At 34.9% G+C, this 8287-nt stretch overlaps 1 pseudogene; it reads left to right on the top strand.

Annotated features, from left to right (window-relative positions):
- The first annotated feature begins 546 nt into the window (after positions 1 to 546).
- Positions 547 to 1497, top strand: LOC103013643 (peptidyl-prolyl cis-trans isomerase A-like; annotated as a pseudogene).
- Positions 1498 to 8287: the final 6790 nt, after the last annotated feature.

Genomic DNA, 8287 nt, shown 5'->3' on the forward strand with positions numbered 1-8287 from the left:
GCATCCAAGCACTCCTGACAAAAATTGAAATTTTTAAAATTCCGCCAACTGATGTAATATAAATTAAAATAAATCAGGGATGATAAAACTGTGGTATGAAAGGACTTTCAGTAAGCATTGAATACATTTAAATATATAACAGAATGGAGTATGATATGTCCTATCAATGGGAAACTAGTTAAATAAAATATGGCAAAATGAAATATTATGCAGCCTTTACAATGCAGCCTTTAAATTTTTTCTCACCAGTATGGAAAGATATGTAGGATGAATTGCTAAGCAAAATTTCCTCTTTCTATAACCTATGAGTGTGGGTGTTTGAAATTCCACCATATGTAAATGATCTTTATAAGCATTTGTATTAAGTGACATAATCTACTCACTGAAACAGAAAGTGGATAAGGAACAAAACAGAACAGAACTTTATGATTTTCTGTGTAACTGACCAAAGATAAGTATTTGAGATCAACAGAAGGGTCATTCTCTACATGGTCATTCAGAGAGGCAGGCTATTGCAGTCTTTACCTTCCTCGATGTATATTCTCCATGGTCAACGTAAGCATTGCTACCCTAACCTGGCAGAGGAAAAATAACAAAGAGGACACCAAATGGTTTTATGGTCTATGGCCTGAAAGTGACACACAACACTTCCACTACCATTTCTTGATAGTAATCAGTCATGTGGCTACACATACCTGTAACAGAGGCTGGAATGTATGTGCAAGAAGTGGAGAACACAGCAGAACATGTCAGTTTCTCCCATAGCATTCAGGATAAGTAAATGAGGAAATAGCTTGAGGATTAAAATATTGAGATACTGAAATCTGATCAAAATATGTTTATCAGCTTTCCTTTTTAAGGTTAGAGAGGAAGAGAATATTAAGGCCTAAAGATGCATGAGGAGTGCTGTTCTGGGAGATGTGACAGAACACATGAGAAGGAAAAGTTGAATAGAGAGTTCAATTAAAATTTTACCTATTCTGGGTTTTGCTGATGGTGTTGCTGCCACCGGGAGACATACCAGCCTTAGTCAACCTCACCGTAGTTTTTCTATATCGCCATCAACAATGAGTCCCTGGACAGTGTCTCCTTTGAGCTTTTTGAAGACAAAGTTCCAAAGACAGCAGAAAGCTTTTGTGCTCTTAGCACTGGGAAGAAAGGTTATCAGGATTCCTGCTTTCACAGACTTATTCTGGGGTCTGTGTGCCCAGGTGGAGACTTCCTATGCCTTAATGGCACTGGTGGCAAGTCCATCTACGGGGAAAAGTTTGACGATGAGCGCTTCATCTTGAAGCACACGGGTCCTGGTATCTTGTCCATGGCAAATTCTGGGCCCAACACAAACAGTTCCTGCTTTTTATTTGTATTGCCAAGACTGAGGGGTTGGTCTTTGTCAAGGTAAAACAGTGTATAAATGATTTAGAAGCCATGGAGCACTTTAGGTCCAGGAATGGCAAGACCAGCAAGATCACCAATGCCCACTGTGAACAACTGTAATAAATTTGACTTAGGTTTTATCTCAATCACCAGGCCATTTCTTTTGTAGTTCAGGAGAATATCCCTCCACCTCCATCTGCTCTCATTATCTTATATCTTTTGTGCTCTTGCTACTGTTCCTTGGGTTCCATATTTTCTTTAACCCCCTCCAAGTCTAGCTAGATTGAAGAGTTAAGTTTATAATTATAAAATAAAAACTAAACAGCAATTTGAAAAATCTTACCTATTCTGCAGTTTTATCCAAATCTGATCAAAGAATAAAAATATCTTTCAAATACCTTAGACCATTTAATATACGCTGCCTTGTGAATGAGCTCAATCATTTGGCTATATGAGGAAGGGAGTTGCTTGATCCTTTGCATAGTACAAACAAAAATTCTGAAATAAAGACATTGAAATTTATCCAAATCTGTGTTGATATTCAAATGCTAAAACTCTTTTTATTTACACTTGATTTTCCTCTTGTGAATGGGTTTTTCAAGTACTGTGTTTAAATATCAGGTCTGATCCCTCACTAAACTGGAACTTATCCTGTAGGGAAATGATTCTTTCTCTTCAGCTCTCCTTATGGTAGGGTATTGTCATTGCAGTCAGTATACTTGATGCTTAAAATCCTCATTTCCTTACTCCTTTCTTTGTCAATTATTTTATATATCCATGAAACTAAAATTGTTGAATAAGATAGTTTTGGGCCCTATATGTTTAAATATAAGAAACCTTTTCTGAAAAATATGGTTTAAAGTACACCACCAACTTGAGATTTAACAAAAACATTAATGCATTTTACATTTTATCATGTTTATTACTGTCTAGCACCTTATTTACAATAAAAAATAATGAGTTGTAGAGATATCTATTAAGGGATTTCATGAGAAATGACTTCATTTTCACTATGAGACTAAATGTAGGCAGCAGCACAGTATTGTTCAGGATAAATGACTGTTTGATAAGCTGATTATACCAGGAGGAATAACCTTCTCTGTAGTGCACAAAGATTCTCAGGCTCAGAAATCCAGCCAAGTACAAGTAGGAATATCCCTGAGAGACCTTTTCTGGCAATGGATGAGAGCTTTTTCCTTTAGGATGTTCAGAGGTCAGTGCTTACAATTTCACCAGTAACCAATGTCTATTTAAAGTGTCCCTTGTTAGTGAAATGATGGTGATATAGATTCTCCTCAAATTTAATTCCAAAAGATAGGAAGCGCTGTCAAGAACAAGTAAAAAAGAATAAGGCAAATGTACATGACAGTGTAAAACTGAGCACAAGTTCTTCTACTATATACTTATAAAGGCTTCACAAATAAAAATGTATATGGTAGTCAAGTAGAAATCAGGCCACGGAGCTTAAAACGGAAAATATCCTGTGTGCAGAGAATCATCTCCGCCCTTTCATTTCTAGCAGTGGTCATCCATGTGATGTAACTCTGAAGGATTATTTTTCAAGTCTCTCTCTTTGTTCTCTTAATCTCAGACTTTGGGATACTGATGGGTAGAACTGGTGATAAGTAAGAGAATGCATATAGTGCAAACTTAGGGACAATAAACTCTTATATAATAATAATGATATTGAAAAATTTTACTGTTCCCAAGATTCACATGGACATATAATCCCAGATCGTTTTTAGAGTCACTTAGCTTACTTTTACACCTTGGGGAACTCTGGGATAAACAGGAATTTTTTTCTGAAACTTATTAGAAGATGTTTATGTGCATTTTGGGAGCTAAAGATCAGGGAGAGGGCTAGGTAAGGAGTTAAGTGAATTTGGAGCTGTTTTTAAATCACTCTAGATATAGTAGTGAATTCAAATGTTATACTGCAGAAAATTTAGACAGTCTCTTCAGGAAATGTGAAAAGACTATTTTAGTTGAGGACTCCATTTTTCTTACTGCTACACAAGTGACATATGCATTATTTATACATAAAATACAGAGTTACCTTTTAATTTTAAAGTGAATGATAACTGGAAAAATTTTAATAAACAAAAATATGTGTGCATGTGGCAGAGTCTCTAAAATCATTAATAAAAGACATTTTGAATAGAATGTAGTTATCTGCTGTACTTGATAGAATAGCAATTTCTTAAGTGTCAGTCCTCAAATCCATATTTCCTTCAACTCTGGAATCATTACAAATGAGACATTTTACTTTGTCTTCCTCCTGCTTCCACACTGAGAAGTGAATGAACATTTGCCAAGTAGCAGCAGAATATTATTTTTTTTAACACACATATCCTTATATTTGTCTATGATAGTTCATAATCTTTTACCCAGTTTACTGGTCACAGTTATAAAACCCGTCTTCAGTTGTACATTCTCTATCTCTCTCTTGTTCTCGTGTTTACTCTTTACTGGCATTACTCTATGCTTTCCAAATCCAAGTGAATCTATTTAAAATACTTGGGCCAGGCACATTTTCAAGCTGTTGATTCTCTCTGTACTCTTCATGTAGAACAAGCAACATAGACATATTGTCCATCTATACAAAACAGGGTTAAGTCAGAATGGTTCCTTTGTAAAAGACTTATTTATTCAATGAGAAGTGATCTAGGTTGGTCAGAAGAACACAGAAATCACACCGAATGAATAATTCTTCAGAGAATTCTGAACTCTTTTGTACCTCAGCATGTGTCTGAGGTCAGGGGCTCTATGATCTCCAGCTCAGGAAAGAAGTCCACCTCAGACTTCTCAGAATTATTGAGTGATGATGATCCTTTAAAATAATAAGCATGGGGAAGTTTTTAAATTTCTACCAATTTAATTAAGATATCTTTCCTTATTCTTAAAATATAAATCATATTTGCAAGAGGCACACTTTTTATTGGGAATTTAGACAGGAAATTTCATAAATCTTTTCAAGATTTTATTTTCAAAGTTGGGTCTTCTAAATGCATGCCATTTTCCCAAGGCTTATATAATTTTTGTAAAGTATTATCATAGGTTTTCTATTTTGTTCTTCACAAGTTTGGAATTTGGGAAGGCAAATGTCATTCTTTCTATTTTACAGATTAAAAAATGAGACACAACTTAAATAGTTTATCATTGGTCAGATCTAGAAAGTACTTATCCTGATTCTTATTCAGTGCTATTAACTATGTAGTTATTTTCATTTCATATTCTGGGATCTTATTTATTTGGGTTCATCCATGCATATTTTTCTTTTAGAAAACTTGTACAAAGATAAATAATTTAAAAGATTACTTAGTCATTTTAAAATACCTATTTAAGTGCCTCCTGTGAGGAACCATGGAGACATACAGGAATAAAACAGAATATAGATTAATTCTGGTTAGGATATATTTCAGTTAAACACAAGACAGAGAGACCCTTCAGGAAAGTTTTGCCATACTCTTACTCCACCTAGCAGAATATTCCCATCATTTGCAGTATGAAATATGCCTTGGTCAAGGCCCTGCCAGTAATAAGCAGCAGAAGAGTGTGTTGTGGATATTGGTTCAGTCTCAAACTAAACTCCTTTGCTTAGAGAGACTAATTTTATTTGTTCTTTTGTTTGTTTTGTGGACTCTTTGTACTACCTTTTTATCATTTAAAATCTTGAAGGTATAAAAATACGTGAACCCATTTTGTACATTTCAGCATTACTCAAGTTCTGAAGCTTTTAGTCATGTCATGTTGTCCATGAAATATGTGATAGATGTGCTCTTTCCTTGAGCATCATATTTGCTTCTACAAACATATCTCAAAGTATAAGGAATTTGTAATTTTCAACATAACTGACAGGACTGACAGACACACTTTTCTCAATTGACTTGGTACATGTTTTGTTATACATAAATTATGAAAGCAGCATTTATTTCTTTACAATTTTAAATTCTCAGAGCAGCAAAACAGATTATAACATAGACTAGTTCAAAATTAAATGAAAATAATATTTAAAGTATTTTAGAATGAAGCACTTTGCATTTTATTGTTGAAAGTACTTGAAGCAACAGTATTGATGAAGTTTGGTAGAAATGCAAAGCCGATAAACACTGTAAGTTAAAAACAACAATTTGTGCCAATAGTACACATACTGCCTTCAATACACAGTGCTAAGCTGCCTTAACATCAAAGAGTATTCTGCTTTGTAGATTCAAGGTAGTAAACTGTTTTATGTTTCAAGTTTCAGCTTGGTGCAAATTGAATCAACTGAGTTGCAAAATCAAATTTATCATAAAAGTGGTAACTGACCATTAACTACAATGTAATGCTGTAAACATGACCCTATTGTGAAACTACAAGACAGCCTGTTCTAGAACATGACAAACAGTTAGGAGGAACAGGAAAAGTCATTGTATTTGTCACTAGGAACAAGAAAGATAAAAGGAACATGATCCTGTGCTGTTTCATTGTTTGCTTCACAGTTCTAAGACACGCACTATGCTCTTAATGGCAAATGCCTAGAGGAATGGTGCCTTCATTTTACATTACAGCTATGTACGTTTAAGAGATTGTATCGGCATTTTCAAGGAGTTGCTTCTCTATATTAGATATTTTGTTTTAAGTGCAGCAAAAGGCCAAGCTCAAATTCATTCCTAATGAGCCATGTGTTAATGTCAAAGTCTCTGCTGTCCAGTCAAATGCCAAAGAACACATCTGACTTTATAATGAGCCAAACAGTTGTCTCTTCATAATCTCAGTTAGCCTTCTGTTAGATAGCTGCATCCAAAATTTATAACACAGTGGTGGAGGTTGTGGCTGGGATGGCTGAAATCCAATCAAAGATGTAAAACTTCTCATATTGTGTCAGTATTATCGCCAAGGCTTTACCATTCAGTCTCCATGTTGAACACACTGACCCAACGGATTCCAGATGGAATGTTGCCTGAATCTGATCTACTCTGTACACTAGTTGAGAAGAGATCAAAACCAGATGACAGGCATCAAGGCAACCAGCCAGTGGCAGGGTGGTTGGAATGTAGGTAAGAGTTTGAAATGACACTGCCAAACTTTTCTTTTCCCTGGAGGACACTCTTTCCAATTGACCAACTAATTCCGCATACTTCTAGGCTCTAAATTTTGTTTGGTTTCTGATTTGACACTTGCTGACATCCAAAAAGTTTAATGTTTATCTTGGCTATTCTCTACGTAATATGTTATACCTACTTAACATGAAAATGAATGCCTTTACATAGTCATGGGTAATGAAAAGGATATCAAGAAATAAGAGGGTTTTAGGATGTTTTGGAGAAAGTGTCATACATACACATTACAACTGTGCGTTGAAATCAGATAATTCAGGGAAGTCTGTAAGACTGAGGAACATTTGTATTATATTTTTGTTTCATTTCCTAGCGAGTTATATAAGTTCCTAGATTGATTTTTTTCAAGTATTTACTCTTAAGTGTAATAGTGAAATTAGAATATTCATACATTAAGATCAAAAATATTTTACTTTAGTAGTGATAGAAATACATCAGAAAGAAAATGAGATAAGTAGAAAAAAATAACATCAGAAAGAAATAGAGTTAAATGTTACTGTCTTTGATGAGATTATAAGAATTGTTATCTAACTTTCTTGGATTTTCCAAATTGTCTGTAATGAGACTGCATTTTTTAAAAGTTTCAGTTGAAGTAGATGAATATCCAGCTTCTGGCACTGCACAAATTAAGCCCCAAGTGTGTTCTGCTTAGTGAAAGGGAGGGGAAACATATTAAAATAATGTCACTGTCTGAATACCCTTGCTACATGCTTTAGGGTGTTAGTTTTGGGTTTTTTTGCTTGCTTTTTAACAAGCTTTATTTAAACATCTTTTAGTAATAGACTTAGCAACTAAAGTGGTGGTTTAAATAAATACAATTTCTGATACAGCCACTATGGAGAACAGTATGGAGGTTCCTTAAAAAACTACAAATAGAACTACCATATGACCCAGCAATCCCACTACTGGGCATATACCCTGAGAAAACCATAGGTCAAAAAGAGTCATGTACCAAAATGTTCATTGCAGCTCTATTTACAATAGCCAGGACATGGAAGCAACCTAAATGTCCATCGACAGATGAATGGATGAAGAAGATGTGGCACATATATACAATGGAATATTACTCAGCCATAAAAAGAAATGAAATGGAGGTATTTGTAATGAGGTGGATGGAGTTAGAGTCTGTCATACAGAGTGAAGTAAGTCAGAAAGAGAAAAACAAATACAGTATGCTAACACATATATACGGAATCTAAGGGAAAAAAAAAAAAAGGCCATGAAGAACCTAGTGGCAAGACAGGAATAAAGACACAGACCTACTAGAGAATGGACTTGAGGATATGGGGAGGGGGTGGGGTGAGATGTGACAGGGTAAGAGAGTGTCATGGACATATATACACTACCAAATGTAAAATAGATAACTAGTGGGAAGCAGCCGCACAGCACAGGGAGATCAGCTCGGTGCTTTGTGACCACCTAGAGGGGTGGGATGGGGAGGGTGGGAGGGAGGGAGATGCAAGAGGGGAGAGAAATGGGAACATATTGTATATGTATAACTGATTCACTTTGTTATAAAGCAGAAGCTAACACACTATTGTAAGGCAATTAAACTTCAATAAAGATGTTAAAAAAATAAATAAATAAATACAATTTCTTTTAATGTATTTATTGATAAACTGTATCATTTAAAACAATATCAAATATGTCAGGTACCTAGGAATTACTATAACAAAACATGTGAAAAACCTGTACGGTAAATTTATAGAAATTGACAAGCTAATTCTAAAATTGGTATGAAATTGCAAAGGAGCAAAACAGCAAAGGTGGATTTGAAAAGGGCAAAAGCTGGAGGACTTACACTGTCAGAT

The sequence above is a fragment of the Balaenoptera acutorostrata genome, chromosome 3, assembly GCF_949987535.1.
Source record: "Balaenoptera acutorostrata chromosome 3, mBalAcu1.1, whole genome shotgun sequence".
NCBI classification, from domain to species: Eukaryota; Metazoa; Chordata; class Mammalia; order Artiodactyla; family Balaenopteridae; genus Balaenoptera; species Balaenoptera acutorostrata.